General features: G+C 46.2%; 1 long non-coding RNA gene across 1 annotated transcript in view; it reads left to right on the forward strand.

Annotated features, from left to right (window-relative positions):
- Positions 1 to 23,685, forward strand: part of LOC134969075 (uncharacterized) — a 34,051-nt gene extending 10,366 nt beyond the window's left edge. The window contains exon 2 of the long non-coding RNA XR_010189399.1: positions 16,637 to 23,685. This is a non-coding gene — a long non-coding RNA (uncharacterized LOC134969075). The remainder of the gene's footprint in view (positions 1 to 16,636) is intronic.
- The last annotated feature ends 617 nt before the right edge of the window (positions 23,686 to 24,302 follow it).

The raw sequence follows: 24,302 nt of genomic DNA on the forward strand, positions 1-24,302 counted from the left end.
TAAAGGGTTATTGTTGAGCCATCTGTTGAGAGGCTCAGTTGTTATCATACTGTTAACTGGGTATTGTATCACGAGTTATACGGTGTGATTGGTGTGGCTGGTATGAGTCTTACCCGGGATTCAAAATCCTTCCTTATTGTGTCAGCTCTTCCGGGCACAGTATCCTAACTGAAGTCTGGAGGAGGGTCATAGTGGGAGGAGCCAGTGCACACCAGTTAGTCTAAAGCTTTCTTTTAGTTGTGCCCAGTCTCCTGCGGAGCCGCTATTCCCCATGGTCCTTACGGAGTCCCAGCATCCACTACGGACTACGAGAAATAGAATTACCGGTGAGTAAATTCTTATTTAAATTGTCATATAGTAGTCTATATTTAATGCTTAGAACAGTGGTTCTTAAACTTTTTTGAATCACGGCGCCCTAGAGTATCAGAATTTTTGCAGGGCACACCTAGGCCAAAAGCTTCTTATTGAGAAATTCAGAACAAATATAAAATTGGGTAAATTGTGTTTATATGACATCTTTAGGTTCAGTTATGTGGTGAGGGGCAGAATTCACTTCTGCCTGTCCGCAAATTTTATGATTGGCATCCACCAGAACTGGTTTTGCCTATTAAAATGACCATAAATAATTTGAATTGTTCCTGGACCACCAATCCAAGGCACCCCTGCAAGTGTCCTGAAGCACCCCAGGGTGCCACGGCACACAGTTTGAAAACCACTGGCTAAGAGAATTAGATAATTATGATTAGGATATGGTAAAACCAGTACTGAACAGAATTTATTTGCACTATTATTCATTAGATTAAAAAAAAATCAAATGCCACACAACAAATTCTTAAAACAAAGTAATATAGATACAAACATATACAGAAAATATAGCCTCACCATAAGACAGCTAATAATAACATAAAAATTATCATAATACTTGTTAATTTTCCTCTATATTTATATAGCAGTGTCAAGTCAAGAACACTTTAAACTAAATATGTATCTACATCAGCTCTAGCTCAAGTGGAACTTTCATTCTAAGGTGTGTACTTATGACCCATTAAGTATAATCTATTATTGCCACTATTCATATCAATAACAGAAAAGTTACCGTATCAATTTGACAATATACTCATGCAGGACAGCTACTAAAGTATAAGAGCCTAGGAAAGTCATAGTAGTTTACTTCCGGGTCCTGACCTGCTGACGGGAGGGAGTGGAGGAGCATTGCGCCTGCTGAGGAGGGAACAGAAGACGCCTCTTTGATAATGATATCCCAAAGACCAGACATGCTATGTCATATTCAGGTGGCGCTACACTGTAGCTATCACAGTCAAGCACAGAAAGCCAGCCTTTTGGTACTTGATAAATTGGTCCAGATCACGTCCACATTGAGAATTATGGGCACTGAGGTATTCTAATTTAGCTTGACTATACATCAGTGCCTTCATTCCCTAACAGCCAGGATGAGGGATTGGGAATACTAAACATATAAAAATCCCGACCGTCGGGGAATCACATCCAGTGATGTATGGGGGCCATATGACTTTCCTATGTTAGCCCCAAATTTATCTATCACAGACATACATACACTTTCTCTAACGTCCTAGTGGATGCTGGGGACTCCGAAAGGACCATGGGGAATAGCGGCTCCGCAGGAGACTGGGCACAAAGTAAAAGCTTTAGGACTAGCTGGTGTGCACTGGCTCCTCCCCCTATGACCCTCCTCCAAGCCTCAGTTAAGATTTTGTGCCCGAACGAGAAGGGTGCAATCTAGGTGGCTCTACTGAGATGCTTAGAGTAAAAGTTTAAATAGGTTTTTTTATTTTCAGTGAGACCTGCTGGCAACAGGCTCACTGCATCGAGGGACTAAGGGGAGAAGAAGCGAACTCACCTGCGTGCAGAGTGGATTGGGCTTCTTAGGCTACTGGACATTAGCTCCAGAGGGACGATCACAGGCCCAGCCATGGATGGGTCCCGGAGCCGCGCCGCCGGCCCCCTTACAGAGCCAGAAGAGTGAAGAGGTCCGGAAAATCGGCGGCAGAAGACGTCCTTTCTTCAATAAGGTAGCGCACAGCACTGCAGCTGTGCGCCATTGCTCTCAGCACACTTCACACTCCGGTCACTGAGGGTGCAGGGCGCTGGGGGGGGGGCGCCCTGGGACGCAATGAAAATACCTTAAATGGCTAAAAATACATCACATATAGCTCCTGGGCTATATGGATGTATTTAACCCCTGCCAGTTTTCCACAAAAAAGCGGGAGAAAGGTCGCCGAAAAAGGGGCGGAGCCTATCTCCTCAGCACACAAGCGCCATTTTTTCCTCACAGCTCCGTTGGAGGAAGGCTCCCTGACTCTCCCCTGCAGTCCTGCACTACAGAAACAGGGTAAAACAAGAGAGGGGGGGGCACTAAATTGGCATATTAATATATACAGCAGCTATATTAGGGAAAAACACTTATATAAGGTTATCCCTGTATATATATAGCGCTCTGGTGTGTGCTGGCAAACTCTCCCTCTGTCTCCCCAAAGGGCTAGTGGGGTCCTGTCCTCTATCAGAGCATTCCCTGTGTGTGTGCTGTGTGTCGGTACGCTGTGTCGACATGTATGAGGAGGAAAATGGTGTGGAGGCGGAGCAATTGCCTGTGTTAGTGATGTCACCCCCTAGGGAGTCGACACCTGACTGGATGGTCTTATGGAAAGAATTACGTGATAGTGTCGGCACTTTACAAAAGACTGTTGACGACATGAGACAGCCGGCAAATCAGTTAATACCTGTACAGGCGTCTCAAACACCGTCAGGGGCTATAAAACGCCCGTTACCTCAGGTCGATACAGACACTGACACGGACACTGACTCCAGTGTCGACGGTGAGGAAACAAACGTATTTTCCAGTAGGGCCACACGTTACATGATCACGGCAATGAAGGAGGTTTTGAACATTTCTGATACTACAAGTACCACAAAAAAGGGTATTATGTGGGGTGTGAAAAAACTACCCGTAGTTTTTCCTGAATCAGATGAATTAAATGAGGTGTGTGATGAAGCGTGGGTTTCCCCCGATAAAAAACTGCTAATTTCTAAAAAATTATTGGCATTATACCCTTTCCCGCCAGAGGTTAGGGCGCGTTGGGAAACACCCCCTAGCGTAGATAAGGCGCTCACACGCTTATCAAAACAAGTGGCGTTACCGTCTCCTGATACGGCCGCCCTCAAGGAACCAGCTGATAGGAAGCTGGAAAATATCCTTAAAAGTATATACACACATACTGGTATTATACTGCGACCAGCAATCGCCTCAGCCTGGATGTGCAGTGCTGGGGTGGCTTGGTCGGATTCCCTGACTGAAAATATTGATACCCTGGACAGGGACAATATATTATTGACTATAGAGCATTTAAAGGATGCATTTCTATATATGCGAGATGCACAGAGGGATATTTGCACTCTGGCATCAAGAGTAAGTGCGATGTCCATTTCTGCCAGAAGAGGATTATGGACGCGACAGTGGTCAGGGGATGCGGATTCCAAACGGCATATGGAAGTATTGCCGTATAAAGGGGAGGAGTTATTTGGGGTCGGTCTATCGGACCTGGTGGCCACGGCAACGGCTGGAAAATCCAAGTTTTTACCCCAAGTCACCTCGCAGCAGAAAAAGATACCGTCTTTTCAGGCTCAGTCCTTTCGTCCCCATAAGGGCAAGCGGGCAAAAGGCCACTCATATCTGCCCCGGGGCAGAGGAAGGGGAAAAAGACTTGCGCAAACAGCCTCTTCCCACAAACAGAAGCTCTCCCCCGCTTCTGCCAAGTCCTCAGCATGACGCTGGGGCCTTACAAGCGGACTCAGGCACGGTGGGGGCCCGTCTCAAGAATTTCAGCGCGCAGTGGGCTCACTCGCAAGTGGACCCCTGGATCCTGCAGGTAGTATCTCAGGGGTACAAATTGGAATTCGAGACGTCTCCCCCTCGCCGGTTCCTGAAGTCTGCTTTACCAACGTCTCCCCCCGACAGGGAGGCGGTATTGGAAGCCATTCACAAGCTGTATTCCCAGCAGGTGATAATCAAGGTACCCCTCCTACAACAGGGAAAGGGGTATTATTCCACGCTGTTTGTGGTACCGAAGCCGGACGGCTCGGTGAGACCCATTTTAAATCTGAAATCCTTGAACACTTACATAAAAAGGTTCAAGTTCAAGATGGAGTCGCTCAGAGCAGTGATAGCGAACCTGGAAGAAGGGGACTATATGGTGTCTCTGGACATCAAGGATGCTTACCTCCATGTCCCAATTTGCCCTTCTCACCAAGGGTACCTCAGGTTTGTGGTACAGAACTGTCACTATCAGTTTCAGACGCTGCCGTTTGGATTGTCCACGGCACCCCGGGTCTTTACCAAGGTAATGGCCGAAATGATGATTCTTCTTCGAAGAAAAGGCGTCTTAATTATCCCTTACTTGGACGATCTCCTGATAAGGGCAAGGTCCAGAGAACAGTTAGAGGTCGGAGTAGCACTATCTCAAGTAGTACTACGACAGCACGGATGGATTCTAAATATTCCAAAATCGCAGCTGATTCCGACGACACGTCTGCTGTTCCTAGGGATGATTCTGGACACAGTACAGAAAAAGGTGTTTCTCCCGGAGGAGAAAGCCAAGGAGTTATCCGACCTAGTCAGGAACCTCCTAAGACCAGGCCAAGTGTCAGTACATCAATACACAAGGGTCCTGGGAAAGATGGTGGCTTCTTACGAAGCGATTCCATTCGGCAGATTCCACGCAAGAACTTTTCAGTGGGATCTGCTGGACAAATGGTCCGGATCGCATCTTCAAATGCATCAGCGGATAACCCTGTCTCCAAGGACAAGGGTGTCTCTCCTGTGGTGGTTACAGAGTGCTCATCTCCTAGAGGGCCGCAGATTCGGCATTCAGGATTGGGTCCTGGTGACCACGGATGCCAGCCTGAGAGGCTGGGGAGCAGTCACACAGGGAAGAAATTTCCAGGGCTTGTGGTCAAGCATGGAAACGTCACTTCACATAAATATCCTGGAACTAAGGGCCATTTACAATGCCCTAAGTCAGGCAAGACCTCTGCTTCAGGGTCAGCCGGTGTTGATCCAGTCGGACAACATCACGGCAGTCGCCCACGTAAACAGACAGGGCGGCACAAGAAGCAGGAGGGCAATGATGGAAGTGGCAAGGATTCTTCGCTGGGCGGAGAATCATGTGATAGCACTGTCAGCAGTGTTCATTCCGGGAGTGGACAACTGGGAAGCAGACTTCCTCAGCAGACACGATCTTCACCCGGGGGAGTGGGGACTTCACCCAGAAGTCTTTCACATGATTGTGAACCGTTGGGAAAAACCAAAGGTGGACATGATGGCGTCCCGCCTCAACAAAAAACTGGACAGATATTGCGCCAGGTCAAGGGACCCTCAGGCAATAGCTGTGGACGCTCTGGTAACACCGTGGGTATACCAGTCAGTGTATGTGTTCCCTCCTCTTCCTCTCATACCAAAAGTACTGAGAATCATAAGAAGGAGAGGAGTAAAGACTATACTCGTGGCTCCGGATTGGCCAAGAAGGACTTGGTACCCGGAAATTCAAGAGATGCTCACGAAAGACCCGTGGCCTCTACCTCTAAGAAAGGACCTGCTCCAGCAGGGACCATGTCTGTTCCAAGACTTACCGCGGCTGCGTTTGACGGCATGGCGGTTGAACGCCGGATCCTGAAGGAAAAAGGCATTCCGGAGGAAGTCATCCCTACCCTGATCAAAGCCAGGAAGGATGTAACCATACAACATTATCACCGTATTTGGCGTAAATATGTTGCGTGGTGCGAGGCCAGGAAGGCCCCTACAGAGGAATTTCAACTGGGTCGTTTCCTGCATTTCCTGCAAACAGGACTGTCTATGGGCCTCAAATTAGGGTCCATTAAGGTTCAAATTTCGGCCCTGTCAATATTCTTCCAAAAAGAACTGGCTTCTGTTCCTGAAGTTCAGACGTTTGTCAAGGGAGTACTGCATATACAGCCTCCTTTTGTGCCTCCAGTGGCACCTTGGGATCTCAATGTAGTTTTGGGATTCCTAAAATCACATTGGTTTGAACCACTCACCACTGTGGACTTAAAATATCTCACATGGAAAGTGGTAATGCTGTTAGCCCTGGCTTCAGCCAGGCGTGTCTCAGAATTGGCGGCTTTATCCAATAAAAGCCCTTACCTAATTTTTCATACGGACAGGGCAGAATTGAGGACTCGTCCTCAATTTCTTCCTAAGGTGGTTTCAGCATTTCACTTAAACCAGCCTATTGTGGTGCCTGCGGCTACTAGGGACTTGGAGGATTCCAAGTTGCTGGACGTAGTCAGGGCCCTGAAAATATATGTTTCCAGGACGGCTGGAGTCAGAAAATCTGATTCGCTGTTTATCCTGTATGCACCCAACAAGCTGGGTGCTCCTGCTTCTAAGCAGACTATTGCTCGTTGGATTTGTAGTACAATTCAGCTTGCACATTCTGTGGCAGGCCTGCCACAGCCAAAATCTGTAAAAGCCCATTCCACACGGAAAGTGGGCTCATCTTGGGCGGCTGCCCGAGGGGTCTCGGCTTTACAACTTTGCCGAGCAGCTACTTGGTCAGGGGCAAACACGTTTGCTAAATTCTACAAATTTGATACCCTGGCTGAGGAGGACCTGGAGTTCTCTCATTCGGTGCTGCAGAGTCATCCGCACTCTCCCGCCCGTTTGGGAGCTTTGGTATAATCCCCATGGTCCTTTCGGAGTCCCCAGCATCCACTAGGACGTTAGAGAAAATAAGAATTTACTTACCGATAATTCTATTTCTCATAGTCCGTAGTGGATGCTGGGCGCCCATCCCAAGTGCGGATTGTCTGCATTACTTGTACATAGTTATTGTTACAAAAATCGGGTTATTGTTGTTGTGAGCCATCTTTTCAGAGGCTCCTTCTGTTATCATGCTGTTAACTGGGTTTCATATCACAAGTTATACGGTGTGATTGGTGTGGCTGGTATGAGTCTTACCCGGGATTCAAAATCCTTCCTTATTGTGTACGCTCGTCCGGGCACAGTATCCTAACTGAGGCTTAGAGGAGGGTCATGGGGGGAGGAGCCAGTGCACACCAGGTAGTCCTAAAGCTTTTACTTTGTGCCCAGTCTCCTGCGGAGCCGCTATTCCCCATGGTCCTTTCGGAGTCCCCAGCATCCACTACGGACTATGAGAAATAGAATTATCGGTAAGTAAATTCTTATTATTTTCACATTTGGACGTATCCACACGCTAGTTCAAATTTCAAATTCAGTTATTCTACCAATATGTTTTGGGGCTCTAAGAGGAAATCAGACCACCAGGAGGAAACCCACATGACATAGGGAGAACATACAAACCCCACTTTGTGTAACAAATACTATGTAAACAGAATGTATTATATAAATTATGGGAAGCTCTCTAGTGACCTGAAGTTGATTAGTGGACTTATAGTTGGGTGTAAGTCCATTTGCCTAATGCAGTTTTACCTCATGCAACATCTATAATTGTTCATTTGTATGTGTGGGATAAACTTGACAACTATTGAACCAATTTTTTTTTAAACATTTATTTATTCATGCGTCACTTCACAATACAATCAAAACAGTAGTACACTACAATATGAGGTATACACACAGTTGTTTAGAACATTTACATTCATATATAATTTTCCAGAATAGCAAAGTCGAATTATTCATGTTCATCAAATAACATATCATAGAGTAATAGTATGATAGGAGATTGGAATACTCAGTACTCGTCTATACCACCTGTCCTATTGAACCAATTTTAATTGGGGTTTCCACTGATATATTCCTTGAGATCCTCCAAGTAACATAGGCTATGAATCATCTCGCTATGGCATGTTACTTGGCGGATTGGCAAACAAAATAAAAAAAAAATGGTGTGAGGACATTTTAAAAATGCTATTAGGCTACAAATTGGAGACTGAGCAATTATGGAGGTTCATAGGCTATGAATCATCTTGCTTTCATGTTAATTGGCTACACACACACACACACACACACACACACACACACACACACACACTGCACACATAGACACACAAAAAATACACCCGCACCATACATATACACACACCGCACACGGGTGTGATATGTTTTGTCGACGGTCGGGATGCCGGTGGCCACATGACCAACCGCGGTATTCCCGACTTTTAGAATGCAGACAGGGGACGGGATAATTAATTTACCCCTCCCCTGCCCCCACCCTAAACTGCCAGGGGTGCAGCTGCCACCACCATGCTTCACTGTAGGGATGGTATTGGCCTGGTGATGTACGGTGCCTGGGTTCCTCCAAACATGACGCCTGGCATTCATGCCAAAGAGTTCAATCTTTGTCTCATCAGACCAGAAAATTTTGTTTGTTTCTCATGGTCTGAGAGTCCTTCAGGTGCATTTTGGCAAACTCCAGGCGGGCTGCCATGTGCTTTTTACTAAGGAGTGGCTTCCGTCTGGCCACTCTATCATACAGGCCTGATTGGTGGATTGCTACAGAGATGGTTGTCCATTGGGTTCTTGGTCACCTCCCTGACTAGGGCCCTTTTCCCCCGATCGCTCAGTTTAGATGGCTGGTCAGGTCTAGGAAGAATCCTGGTGGTCCCGAACTTCTTCCATTTATGGATGATGGAGGCCACTGTGCTCATTGGGACCTTCAAAGCAGCAGATATTTTTCTATACCCTTTCCCAGATTTGTGCCTCGAGACAATCCTGTCTCGGAGGTCTACAGACAATTCCTTTGACTTCACGCTTGGTTTGTGCTTAGACATGCACTGTCAAGTGTGGGACCTTATATAGACAGGTGTGTGCCTTTCCAAATCATGTCCAGTCAACTGAATTTACCACAGGTGGACTCCCAATTAAGCTGTAGGACCATCGCAAGGGTGATCAGTAGAAATAGGATACACCTGAGCTCAATTTTGAGCTTCATGGCAAAGGCTGTGAATACTTATATACATGTGATTTTTTTTTTTAATACATTTGCAAAAATATCAAAAAACTTTCTTCATGTTGTCATTATGGGGTATTGTGTGTAGAATTTTGAGGGGAATTTTTTTTATTCCATTTTGGAATAAGGCTGTAACATAACAAAATGTGGAAAAAGTGAAGCGCTGTGAATACTTTCCGGATGCACTGTATATATAGTATACTTGTGTATATATATATATATATATATAACTATTAATACAATTGTATGTATGTATGTATGTTCGCGATAAACTAGAGAACTACTGATCCGATTTTGATCGGATTCTCACTGAAATGTTCCTTGAGATAACTTAAGCAATGAATCATCTTGCTATCATGTTAATTGGACAACTATCAAACAAAATCATTAATGCATCAAATCATTCTGTTGTCAGGCCACACATCGTGTAATGCGGGGGTCAGAAGAACACATGGGTGAAGGGGGGGAGGCACAGACACACATGGGTAATGGGGCACATAATAATAATGGGGCATCCCCCATTGATTTAGGAAAATGTTACATTTAGATTATTCAAGTGCAGCAACACAGTGTGCAAAGGGGTGGTCTTCAGTATGCCGAATGTCGGGATCCCGGCGCACAGTATACCGGCGCCGGGATCCCGACACCCGGCATACCAACAGCTATTCTCCCTCGTGGGGGTCCACGACCCCCCTGGAGGGAGAATAAAATAGCGTGGCGCGCCACCGTGCCCGCAGCGTGGCGAGCGCAGCGAGCCCGCAAGGGGCTCCTTTGCGCTCGCCACACTGTCGGTATGCCGGCGGTCGGGCTTCCGGCGCCGGTATGCTGGTCGCCGGGAGCCCGGCATAACCTACTGCACCCTATGCAAAGGCGCATGCCGGTATGGGGAAGGGGCAAAGGGGTGCCAGTCAGTGTGGGATGCAGTGCGCTAAGGAACTAATACCATTTGCCTGTTGCCTGCATGTTTGGAGCCTGTCAGAACCCTGAACAGTCAGCCAGAAGCCGCAAGATGGCCGCCGCACACACGAGTCGGCAGCACTACAGTCAGGGACATGCAGGCAATGGTGAAACAGTATTAGTTCCCTCAGCGCACTGTAACCCACGACCATACCTCCCAACTTTCTTATGTTCTAAAGAGGGACACACGCGCAGCGAAGCCACGCGTGCTTCCGAAATGGGCGTGGCCTGTGAAAAGGGGGCGTGACTTCACGGGAGGACCCACAATCACTAGCCACGCCCCCATTTTAGTCACTGAGGGGGCATACCCAGCGCTCTGTGAGCTACTGGCATGCCCCCTCTCCCTCTGACTCCAGTGAATAGACGCTGTGCGCATGCGCACAGTGTCTATTCACTGCTGCTCTGCTAAGCAGGGCAGTGAGAGACAGAGCCTCCCAACTGCTCCCCCCCCCACCAGGGGACACTGCGGCCCGCGGGTGGGACAGCGGGACAGTCCCGCGTAAATCGGGACAGTTGGGAGGTATGCCCACGACACTGACTGCCATCCCCTCCCCACCTCCACCGTAGCGGCGTGTATCTTTGCACACTGTGTTGCTGCACTTGAATAATAAAAAAATAAAAAAATGTCAAGTTGGGGAAGCATGTGCCTTGCTGGCGGCTGCTCTATGTGTTGGAGGGGTAGGGTGGTGCCATGCACTTATGTGTGTATGTGTGTTGGATGGGGAAGGGGAGATTGGATGTGCTGACCACTATTGTGTGCTACTTTGGGTGTCAGGGGGCCCTGTTGCAAGCTCCCTATACTGTGATCATATATGTATATATGTGACCGCCCTTTGCCTTCAAAACAGCATCAATTCTTCTAGGTACACTGGCACACAGTTTTAGAAGGAAGGCGGCAAGGAGGTTGTTAGAAACATCTTGGAGAATTAACCACAGATCTTCAATTTACAGTATGTAGACTTGATGAAATCCTTCTGTCTCTTCATGTAATATATTTATTGTGACAGGAATCACATACACCGCAGTAACATCCAAGATAAATTTTAATCTCACCACAGGCAGGTTACAGGAATTTGCAGGATTCACAGGACAGGTTAGTACTTTACAGCCAAATAATGTTTACAGAGTATTCAAATGCTGTAAACAATTCTTCAGTAGACTCACCCAAAGGTCCAGGACCCCTAACAGTATCCACCACCTGGCTATCGCCTGGGCTGCTTGTCCACCATCAAGAGCAATGATCTTGTGTCTGAAGCCCTTTTACCAGCAACAAACAGCTGCTTCTCAACACTGTCCTCAAGAAAAACCTGGCCTGGATACTCTCCAGCCACAACCCTGCAGTTTTGTACCCATGTCCGATTTATGCTGTCTCTGTCACTATATATATATATTCAGTGTAAGGACAGCATTGAGGACAGCAGCTCCAGATTGCAGCTAACAAAAAATAAAAGCTGTATTAGAGAGTCTGAATTGTTCATGTACGCTGGTTTAAGAAGTTTGCAGTACCCTACATTGGATATTCCTCTAAATTTAGGATATTAGCATTAGGATTTTTAGTGGTGCGTGTTTAGGGATACTTTCCCAAGCATTACGGTTCTACAATTAGGACATCGCTCTTACATATAAAAACACCCCTGAGGAAGTCTATGTATAGACGAAACGCGTTGGGTGATGAGACATAGTGGGTGGACAAGCTGTCATTGAGCTCCTGGGGTTGGACAGCTAGTCCTTATAAGATCATATCCCATGATTGTCTAAAGATCAATGTAAGAGTTATAAACTTTAAAAAAAATAATAATAATTTTTATTAATTTTGGCGAAGGACTAACGAGTGATTTTACTGTCTGGTGAATCTGGTGCGAGGGTATTTTTCAGGATCATCCCACTATCCGTGACTATTCTTTGAGATACTATAGAAAGATTGCAAAGAGACTTTAATGCATACTTGAGCGCTCTCCAAACAACTATCAACACTTTTCAACCACTGGTTCTCAACTGGCAGGAGGACTGTTTTGGAGATTAGCAGCTGATCCTCCTTGAGGAGTATTGTGTTTAAGGCAAATTTTTAGCGCAATTTGATTATTTTCTTATATATATATATATATATATACTAGGTGCTTCATCGCGCCCTACGGGCGCTCTTCACACCGTCGCAAGGGGCTACGCCCCCTTAACCCTTGCATGCCTTTCTGGGGTTCAATATTTGTGTTATATGGAGTATCACCTGCATTCCTTTGTTAGTGGTTAAATATTGCACAATGAAAGGGTGTGCGATGGTGAAGAAGGCGCAGCCCCTTGCGACGGCGTGAACAGCACCTGCAGGCCACAATGTACAGAATGTAGCGGGTGTGGGGGGGTACTGCGGATGGTGTCTGTAGATGCTGCGGATGGAGGGGGGGGCGGAAGTGGGGGTGGGGCCCGGATGGGGAAGGGTTGGGAGGTGCTGCGGGTGGGGGAGGGGCAGAGGAGTGGGGGATGCAGATGGGGGAGGGGTCCGGAGGCACTGCAGGTGGGGGAGGGGCAGGGGTGCCATGGGTGGGGGAGGGGCAGGTGTGGGGATGTTGCAGATGGGTGAAGGGTTCCGGAGGTGCTGTGGGATGGGAAGGGGCGGGAGTGCCACTGGTGGGGTAGGGGTCCGCAGGCGCCATGGGTAGGGGAGGGGCAGGTACGGGTGTTGCGGCAGATGGGGAAGGAGGTCCGGAGGTGCTGCAGGTGGTGGTGGGGCAGGTGCGGGGGTGCCATTGGTGGGGGAGGGGTGGGTGAGGGGGGGACCGCGGATGGAGGAGGGTGTCTGCAGATGCTGCGGGTGGAGGGGGGCAGGTGTGGGGGAGACATATAAGGGGGGTGAATGGTGGACGGGGCCTGGAGATTGCTGGGGGTGGTGAAGGGGCGGAGGAGTGGGAGCCGCAGGTGGTGTAGGGGGTCTGGAGGCACAGCATGTGGGGGAGGGGTGGAGTGCCGCATGTGGTGGAGGGGAAGGTGCGGAGGTGTGGTGCATTGGGGAGAGGTCTGGAGGTGCTGCGGGTACTGTACCTGCCAAAAAGGTAGTTGGAGGGTATGCAGTAACAGGGCCAGGACAGGGGTGACAGGGTCAGAACAGGGTTGACTGGACCAGGACAGGGGTGACAGGGTCAGAACAGGGGTGACAGGGTCAGAACAGGGGTGACGGGGCCAGGACAGGGGTGACGGGGCCAGGACATGGGCGACGGGGCCAGGACAGAAATGACAGGGACAGGATAGGGGTGACAGGGTCAGTGTAGGGCCAGGATAAGGGTGAAAGGGCCAGGATAAGGGTGAAAGGACCAGGATAAGGGTGGCAGGTCAAGGCCAGGGGTGACAGGGACATGACAGAACACAGGGCACGGGAGAGATTGGTATTAGGGACAGAACAGTGGTGACAGACAGATGTGTCTTACCGGAGTCACTGCTGCTGGCTGCTGCTGTTCCACTCCAACCTGTTGGCATCTGCTGCTGGTGGAGACTTGGCATGGCTGACTCTCTTAGGCTGTATTCCTGCTTCCTCTGCCCGTCCGCATCACTCCCCCCCTCCTCAGTCACACACCGCAGACCTCGCGCAGCTGCCGGGCACTGTGGTAAGGTGAGACTGGGAGTGACTGGTTAGCCCCCAGGAGATGCTGCGGCTGGAGGGAGGAGGGGGTCATAGCATGCACGTGGCGCGGACCTCACGGCTGCTGGGCACTATGGTAAGGGGAGACTGGGAGTGACTGGTTAGCTCCCAGGAGACGCTGATGCTGGAGGGAGGAGGGGGTCAGAGCCTGCAAGCAGCGCGGACTTCTGCAGCGCTACCCGCCGGCTAAAGTGTGTGAAGGAGCTGGGCGCAACTCACTGCGGGTGGCAGCGCTGCAGCTAGCGGTGGGGTCGCAGGGGCTGGAGATAACAGAGGCAGTACGGAAAGTGCACAGCGGCTGGTGACCCACAAAACTACAGCTAAGAAGCGTGGAGTGTGCCAGAATGTGACGCTCCTCCCTGCCAGAGAGACCCTGCTGAGTATGCTGATGTGGGGGTCAAGTATGGCATACCCCCTCACACACCCCCATACCTCCCAAATGTCCCAATTTTCGCGGGACAGTCCCATTTTTTGGGGTCTGTCCCGCTGTCCCACCCGCGGGTCGCAGTGTCCTGCGGTGGGGGGGGGGGGAGCAGTTGGAAAGCTCCTGTACTCGCTGTTCTGCTTAGCGGAGCAGCGGTGAATGGTGGAGACAGAGGGAGAGGGGGCACGGATTAAGGGGGGGTTCCAGCAGCAGAGCCGGATTAAGGGGGGGGGGGCAGGCGGTACGTACCATTGGCCCCACAGTTTTAGGAGCCCCCCCGGCTCGAGTAGCTCTGTCCAAGCTCAGAAGCTCCCCCGTCCTGCCAGCAACAGCGGCAGCATTGTGCTACAGTCAGCACACGCTGCTGCGTATTGGCAGGTCTGTGGTGTTACAGGGAAGCAGCAGTCTCCATGCTTTCTTCTGCCTGTGCGGGGGTGTAGGGGGGAGCGACCACCTCCTCTGGATTTACCTCTAGCTGAGGGGCCAAAATTCCATAAAAAAAAAAAAAAAAAATCCCGGAATTTGCATAATGGGGCGTGGCCTCGCGTCCCGCGATTAGGCCACGCCCCCAACACACAGCATGCACAGCAATGAGATAGGGCTCCCCTGTCTCAAGTAGCCTGTGCCCCCCGGACTCATAATCAGCCCCTGGGGGCATGCCAGCAGCTCACAGAGCGCTGGGCAAGCCCCCTCACTGACGAAAACGGGGACCCTCCCGTGAAGCCACGCCCCCTTTTCGCTGTGTGTGTGTGTGTGTGTGTGTGTGTGTGTGTGAAAGCTGGGAGGTATGCACCCCTGCCTGTGCCATGTCCATACTATCTGCTTCTGCAGCTGCTCCTAGTGTCCTATAGATTTGGCCAGATCTGTGACTCATTTGACTAACTCCGCCCACTGTTGTGACTCCGCCCAGCGTTAGCAAATGAATCACAAGATCACAGATCTGGGCTATTATATAGGAGATATATATATATACACAGTATGTATATACAGTATGTGTACATATTGTATATATATATACACAGTATGTATATACAGTATGTGTACATATTGTAACAGGAGACTTGCTAGAATGTGCTTTGCTACAAAAATCCACCAACGACTGACTCCAGGCTTGTGCAAAAACAACAAATACCTTTTATTCAGGTAGCTAAAAAACAAAGATATACATAAAACAAAGATCACTGTCTTTAGTATAAACTACCAGGAAGGTTAGGCCCTGCCTCACTCCCACTACTTAATAAGGAACCCTCCAAGTCCCGGCATCCTGACACTAGTGCCCAGCCCTCCGGATCCCACTGTCCCTAGCAGGCCTATCACCTAGACATCTAACTGCCTTCAGGAGCCCTGACTCATGGGAGAGACTCTGCTTTAAACCCAGCACCCAGGTGCTGGCTGATGAAGCAGCTTCTTGGGCTAAGAAGCCTATAAGACCTGGTCTGCGCCAAATGGATGGGAACCTGGTCCATCCACACTTCCCATCCACCCCTAGGACCCTGTGTGTAGCTTACAGGTGGCAAAGTACCTCTCCTGCCACAATATATATGGTCAACTTCACCAGTCATCCCAGCCGACTCTTGCCAGCCCACACTCTTCCCCTTCTGTCCACTCTTTTACCGTACGATTTCTAATACTTACCCTCCAACGTTCCCGGTCATCTTAATATGCATGGTGCATGCAGTGATGGACAGGGCAGAAGAGCGGCATCGAGAGTAGGGACCAGGTCTGAGGTAACTGGTAGTGTTTGGGCGCACAGAGTATGTGGGTGTCTGCAGGGCTACCATCAGAAATAGTTGGACCCAGGACTGCTACAATAGGGAGGGTCCCCTCCACCACCACCCCTCACCTTCTGCTCCTCCTGCAGCCCCCACAGCTTACCATTCCAGACGCAGGTTGCCGATCAAGGAAGCAGTCCCCTAGGCACGACCATTGCGGGCCGGGACCAGAGCAGCAGTACCAAAGGGAATTAGTCCAGAGCATGCAGCCATAGAGGGATAGCACCAGCGGTATTTTAAATCTGTAGCTGGCCACAAGCCAACTGGCCACTCCTTATTCATGAAGCAGTGAAAAGTGTAATGAAGTGAGCCAGTGGAGAAGTTGCCCATTGCGACCAATCAGCATTGAAGTAACATTTATAATTTGCATAGTATACAATTGTATGGAGCAGCTGATTGGTTTCCATGAGCAACTTCTCCACAGGCTCACTTCTCCACTCTTTTCACTGCTTCATGAATAAACCCCCATGTATCCTAGCAGAAGTATTACTACCGGAGGTTGGTAGTGCTCAGTCTCTCTTTCACAAGCCTTCATACTCAGCAGTGCATTGGGACAGGTAATCGTCATGAAACTAGAAGCCTTTATCACACTGCAATGAACTTGGGAAGCTGTGCCTCTACCACTACCCCTCTTCTACATCACCCTACTGGCTTACATGGAACAGAGAGCTCTGGCAGTGTAGAGGCATAACTCTGCCAGTGCCTACAGTAGCTCAGACATAAGCATAGTGCATGGGCTTGCACCAACCCCAAGGGTACCTTTACTTTCAACTACACTGTGCCTTAAGCTTCATCCTGTATATATATTTCTGTATCTGCAGCCTCCTGTTGGTATATGTACAAATATATATAATTTTCTCCTTCTTTTTAGACTTCGTAGAACAGAGTGATCTGAATGAAATAACGCACACAATCAGCTATATCAATCTTACATTTTCTACTGTCAAAGACTAAAGATAATTACTATCTCTGCCACGGTAGAAGGTGTTCAAAATGGAGGCCAAGCCGAGATCTACCAGCATTAAGAAGACTGACAAGGGAGGCCCAGCTACAGTTGGGGATAAGAAAGAAGGGTCCGTAAAAGAGCAATCTAATCCCACATCTAAGAAGACAATGACAGGGGACACTGCACCGGTCAACCACGAGGTTCCCAAACCTACTGTACCTGAGTCACAGGGGCCGCCGCCCACAGCTGAGAACAAAACCAGTGAGGAGGAGCAGGATATTTCCAGTGGAGCCGCGGAGGGTTCAGGATGCGAGGGCCTAAAACCACTATTAGTGGCTGCAGGAGTGGCTGTGGCTGCCATTGCTATTATTGTTGGTGTTGTGCTCTTGGCCCGGAAAAAATGAACTGTCCATTGTATGTAGGGGAAGATATACAGAGCAATCCAAGCAGGGGCTGATATGTACAGTTTCTTCAGAGAATATTGCATGCTGCAGATTTGTCCCGTGTCCATCACTTGCTGTCACACAGATATCAAGAAGATAGGGGATACACTCATTTATTTTAGAGGTTTCAAAATGGCTACCTGTCTTAAATAACTAAGCAAACAATGCTCTCTATGGATATGATTCTGTTCTGGAGTGCATCGTTTCTTACACCAACACTTCCTTATCTTATTCAGGGTTTTATATTCTCCACAGTCTTGAAGAAATACCCCCTCCTCCATTTTCTCTCAGTATGTTTTTTTGGGGTATACTGTATATTATGCCTATATTGCACATTGCTATTACACTTTGCTGTTCCGGCTTTATTTATGATTTTGTTATATCTATAAGCATTGTTTTCCCGCAGGCCTTAACAATAGGTAACTGTTGGTATCCAGCTTTAATTAAACTACATCTCCACAATCCTCAGTCATCCATTGATATTGTCTTTCTGTCTTTTGACATCTTTCTGCCATCTTGGACTTCCGCTCACATGTCTTCTGTAATGCTTCAGTGTTCAGCAATTTTAATTTGCAGTTTTAAATATGTACCGACTTTGGAATCAATGATAAAGTTTAGACTAGAATATTCTTCCCAATTACAGCAGACTAGGTTGCGGTTCTAGAAATCAGATTGATTCTGAAGAAGCGGAAAGTTATATGAGGTAACATGAGAATGAACGGTGGATGAGGATTGTATGATTATTCATTTAAGTGTTTGAGGCCTCAAGATGGATTTGTGCTTTAGCTATTTTTAGTATCCCTTCCTATTACATGTTAGTTCGCCTTGTACTTGACTGCATTATTAATTCATGAGCAAAGGCTGCTGCCTGTTCCAGAACCCAGTGTTTTGTTTGCAGTTACACAGATATTCATATTATCAAAATGAATCAAAATACAATGGGAGACATATATAAAGAATGGTGCATGTAGCAGCCAATCAGATTACTTTTTTTTAGCAGTTAGAATATTAAATACAGTTTCTGATTGGTTGCTATTTAATAAGTGAGTCATATACAGGCTAAACCTGCAAGAGTCAAGCAACCAGATTATCCTTCAACTTGGCCACAACTGGATGGCCAGGCTGCAGGATTAACTAACCTTTAGGCTAGCAGGCCATGTTGCCAGGTTATGTCTGGCTACATTGTTGCCTGATGCTGCTGTCATCTTCCGCTCACATCTTTCTATTCTGTGCTTGTTTTGGGGCCACGCGATGCAAGCATCCCAGTATCTGCATTAATACTGCTGCACACAGGGCCAACTTTCCAACTTTTTTTTCCCGGGGCAACTTTCCAACGGCTAATACACTATATTACAAGATATTACAAAGTCCAGCTAGCAATCTGTTGCTGAATTGCAATTCCAAGGATGAACTGAATGTCACGGTCTGTGCTTGCTATAAATAGTGTTCTTATTTCATTGCAGAATACAAAAATTTGCATCCTCATTACTTTGTCACTTACATGTTCATAGCATGTCTCATTGATATATGTTTTGCCCAGCACAAAATACATTATAGAGGAATCATGAAACTAGTAAAACGTTGAACACTTAAAAGGGCATCAGCCACCAGGGGTCTACTACGGCATACCGGTGCTCAGGATCCCGGCCCCCAGCATACCGGCGCCGGGATCCCGACCGTCGATATGCACGCTACGGGCACGGTATTCTGCCTCCAGGGGTGTTGTGGACACCCCAAGAGGGAAAATAGTTGTCGGTATGCCAGGTGTCGGGATTACGGCGCCAGTATGCTGAGCGCCGGGATCCCGACAGACGGCATATCAAGTGCCACCCAGCCACCAGCACACAATCAGCTCACTTACAACGTACCACCTTGCAAATCTGCCAAACAAATCCTGTTTTGTAACTTTTTGCTAAATGCAACTGATTTTATAGAAACACACGTGGACATGTGAGCCAAAATGTCAGCTTGTACAGTGGTGCCAATATCTGCATTTGTCGATGGGAGGTCTTGGGTGGATCTGGCTATGCCTAACTAGTTCAGATTAGCTTCACAATTACACCTAGGGGGAGATGTACTAAGCAGTGAAAAGAGTGGGGAAGTGAGCCAGTGGAGTTGTCTATTTGCATACTATAAAAGTATACAGAGCAGCTGATTGGTTGCCAGGGGCAACTTCTCCACTGGCTCACTTATCCAATTTTATCACTGTTTAGTACATCTTCCCCTACTAGTTGTGTATGGGATTGTGTCCCTGGAAGTAGATTTTTGAAATGTTGCATTGTTAAAGCCACCAATGATCAGCATCTTTGAAAGATAGTTTAAAAACAGCGACAAGGATCTGTTCTTTATCAGGCTTGTTTAGCATTGTTTTCTATTACCAATTTTAAACTATCAATCAAAGCCAACAGTCATCGCCAGCTTTGACAACCCGACCTTTAATAAATATGGGATGTATTTTACTCCTGCCAATTGCAAATTGGCAAAAACTACATTTCTAGGTTCCCTTCAATGAAAAGTTTTAAACACAAAAGGGACACATAAAACAGTTCCAATATTCTCTCATTTACATTAATTTCTGTATAAATTAGGCTGAGCATTCATTTAGGAGAATAAGGTAAATGTTGAAATGAATGAAGAGCGTGGTACAAAAATGGTAGTTGGAACTTATAGTGATACTTGCTTTTCATTCAACGCATATTTTCTAGAGCACAGACCACCAAATTTAGGTGTACCATCCTTACAATGATCTTTCCTAGTGCAAAAAAGTAGATATGTGCCTTAAAATGCACATGACAGAATGCACATGGCAGGTAAATAGGTGGAATTGCGCAAATAAAGGAACAGAGCAAGTCTGCATTTTTCGTCATTTGTAAATGAGCATTAGTAAAGCCATTTTGTGAGCTGTGCGAATACTCATAAGAGTGCAAGCCGTCAATAACTAGGAACTAGTGACATCACTTTTGAGTCATAGTTATATCACTAGTTTTTAGCAAGTTGATTGGTTGAATTCTCATGAGTGGTGTTTCAGGCTACTATAGTAGGCCACAGGTACACTTTGATTAAATATTTCAAATATCAATGACATAATGAATGTTCATAGATTGAGCTCCTGACCTCCTCAAAAAAAACGATACTGCCCCTATTTTCTTTTTTTTTATATACAATTAAAGCGTATATATGCAATAAAGCAGTTAGAGTACAAAAATACAGATTAAGGCTCATAATTCCGAATGCAGTCTTTGCTAGAAAACAAATCCTCACACGTGTGGTGGTTTGAGGCAAGGACTGATGGGCCTTTTTCTTGATGTTATTAGCTTATCACGTCAAAAGCAGAATGGAGACACAAAGCCTTCACTGATGATTGCAAACCATCACTCATTTTAGATACTTCCTTGCTGATTGCTGCCATCAAGTGTTTGTTTCATAATACGGTTTGCAAGAGGGTTAAATTATCACAGAGGTGTATTTTTGAAACCATGTAGGAACATAGTACCCTGAAAATCCTAGAAGGTTCTTGGCATTAAAGTGCACCCATGACCATCACACAGTGCTGGCAGCCATTTTGTTCTATGCTTGCCAACTGTTCTGATTATGAGGGATTGTCCTATCATATTGACAGTTATAACTTTTTTCCAGACTGCTGGGAATTTTGGGATATTTTCTCTCTTTCCTACAGTAGCTCTGCTGTTGCCCACTGCTAGCTCTAGTGCACAGTGCACACGATAATGAAGGGGTAATTCCAAGGGAAGAGATTGGGAAGTGGGCAGCCTAGTGCTCCCAAGGTGCCATACACACCTTGGGGGACCTACCACACCCCCTATGTGGCACTTTACATTTTTAGAGATATAACTGAACTAATATCAACCAAAATTTCAGTTCAGTATTAATATAACTTTTACTTTACTTATTAAAAATTGCCTGCACTGTATGTGGGTGACATACTGTCTTGTGGTGTACATTATCAGGATGGCTATGTACTATACAAATAGATGCTTGTAGCATGGAGCAGCGCAGATAACCATCCAGCGCAAATACAAAATCTGTGATATTTTAGTCAAACCATTTTCTCACATTGTCAGTGAAGCACTCCAAATCGTAATTGTTGTATTAGGTAACGCTCACTGTCATTGCATGTAATGTCACAGTTAATGTGTGGCTTATGACTGTGTCACAAACTACAGGCGGCAGAATTCCCCTATAATGCAAGATGCATATTAAAAATATATTTAGCAATAATTCAGTGTTTCCTATGCAGCCTTGACACATGTTGTGCATAAACATTGAGGCATTACCATTACATTAAATATAAAATGTTGTGACTGGGAAGAGCAGTGGTATAAACCAAGTAAGCTGGGATGATTATTAGATGGCTATGGTCTTCACAAAAATGGCTTAAGGCAAATATAAAATATACATTACACCTTAGATACTGCATGGCTGCTTTGGTATTAGAACAAATACATGTTGCATGGCTCAGTTCTAAAGGATTATGGGCCTGGTTTCTATGCAGTCATGAAGACAGGGTGCTATTTACAGTATCTTGAGCTTCTGCAACTGGCAAAATCTTTAGTTGATACAAATGTGGATATTTTTGGTATGTATCAAGACTTATTATCCTGGGTATCTGCATTATTATCCTCCTCATTGGTTGTATTCCATCTGGTAATACAAAATGTGCATCTGGTCCCCACTGTTGGGTAAAGGTAACGCCACCTCACAATTGTGTTATCTAGTGATGAAAAAGCTTGATAAGCAGTCATGCAGCCGTCACCATAAATTCTATGGGGGTGGCGTTAAATTGCACAAAGTAGGGTATAAGGCTGGAGAAATTTTTGCTTTATCTGGTGTTAACCCTTTGGAAAAAAACAACAATGTTAATGCTTGATAAATATAGCTCTGGGTATTCTACAAATCTCAGGTTATACTGTATATGGCTGCTTCAGTAACTCTTAACTTGGAGCATCGCACCACAGTGGCTGTTATATATTCCCATACTAATGATTGTAATGCAGAGGTTAACCTCTTTGGTAATATAAGTCACTACCTTCCAGATGCCATGCCCCCCTCCTAATGTGTACACATGACTTCTTTCCAACACATTCTTTTTGCAGACCCAACTGTGCTTTACTGTATATTTCAAATGCATGTCATGTTTATGGGCATGACCTGAATAGGAAATACACAGACACATGGGGTGAGCCATTGGAAACAGTGGTTATTATGCAGGCTGAACAAATCTACATAATTTTATCTGTTTTGCCGAACGTCTAAGAAAGCAGTGTCTTATGGGAATTGATATTAAAACAGGAAGCTGTTGTCATATAATCAATCGCCGCCCATCAATTGCTATAAAAGCAAAGACTACAGTATATCAAAGTGGATTTCAAGATCGCATATTAGTAAAATTGCTGTACTTATTGTTAAAATTGTCACTTATGAGGTTTGTGTTAAGTGGTACTTACATTACTATAAAATTATGAATAGTGATGGAATAATTAGAAATGAGCCATATTAGAGATTTAAGCTACTACTACCACCACATAACAAAAAGAAACACATTTAGTTGAAATGGGAGTTCGGTGAATAGGTGCATTGCAGACCATGAATTCAAACCAAATAAAGCAAATCCACATTGAGCCCATACCATACTTTATAATGATATGCTTTGTCAGTTACATCAGGTTCTTTAGTACAGGTTGAGTATCCCATATCCAAATATTCCGAAATACGTAATGTACGGAATTTTTTGAGTGAGACTGAGATAGTGAAACATTTGTTTTCTGATGGCTCAAAGTACACACACTTTGTTTAATACACAAAGGTATTAAAAATATTATATTAAATGACCTTCAGGCTGTGTGTATAAGGTGTATATGAAACATTAATGAATTGTGTGAATGTACACACACTTTGTTTAATGCACAAAGTTATAAAAAAATATTGGCTAAAATTACCTTCAGGCTGTGTGTATAAGGTGTATATGTAACATATATGCATTCTGTGCTTAGATTTAGGTCCCATCACCATGATATCTCATTATGGGATGCAATTATTCCAAAATACGGAAAAATCCGATATCCAAAATACTGCTGGTCCTAAGCATTTTGGATAAGGGATACTCAACCTGTATTTGTACAATTTGTAAATTCTGAAAATGTAATTACTTAATGTGGCCACCATCCTCCAGGTCTTTTTAAGCGGAACGGTAATGTCCTTAGCTGTCACTAAATGAAGGTAAAGACATGGAGGTCATCTCTGCTTTGTGTTGGTGATGAATACACTTTATACAAGTCTGCAGCTGGTACGAATACATGTTATAGAGATACAAAAGAGATTGTATTAGTTCTATCTAAATGAATTGTTGCCAACATCTGTTTAGTCTCCTCGTTGTTGGATTTTGTCTCTAATACAGTACATGTCTTTTCCCAGCGGGAAACGGTGTGGCTGTGATGCGTGAAACAGATATCCAAACATCTGACTTTTAGCAGGAATGTATGATCATATAGCAAATGAATAAAATCTTGAACACTTGTGTGTCTCTGCATTCATGGCTACTTTGGAGTACTGAGTATAGCTTGAGGTCCATTTGACTAGAGTACAAGCATGTTCTTTGTTAGTAATATTCATATCCTGTTCCATGGGGATCAGTACGAAATCCCGCCGGACGGGATCCCGGCAGTCGGAATACAGACACCGAAATCCCAACTGGCACAATCCCGACAGGGTGGCGAGCGCAATGCAGCCCCTGGCAAGCTCGCTGCGCTCGCCACGATGCAGGCACAGTGCCTCGCTACGCTCGGCACACTAATATATTCTCCCTCTATGGGTGTCGTGGACACCCAAAGAGTGAGAATGTGTCAGGATTGTGCCGGTAGGAATTCCGGTGTCGGTATTCCGACCGCCGGGATTCCGTCCGGCGGGATCTTGACTACATCCCGTTCCATGTTCACCCCATCTTGGGAAAATATTAACTTAGGTGCAGGGTTCCAATGGTGCACGATGCAGGTAATTATGGGAGGGAAAACTTGCTTGTTTTTGCCCAGCACCATGAGGTGCAATTAAAATTGAGCAAGGTTATCCTGCTGGATTCAGTATGATTTACCCGTGGCCGGGATGCCGGCTGTCCGTATTCGACAGCGGCATCCCAC

Source organism: Pseudophryne corroboree, chromosome 11 (assembly GCF_028390025.1).
Source record: "Pseudophryne corroboree isolate aPseCor3 chromosome 11, aPseCor3.hap2, whole genome shotgun sequence".
NCBI lineage: Eukaryota > Metazoa > Chordata > Amphibia > Anura > Myobatrachidae > Pseudophryne > Pseudophryne corroboree.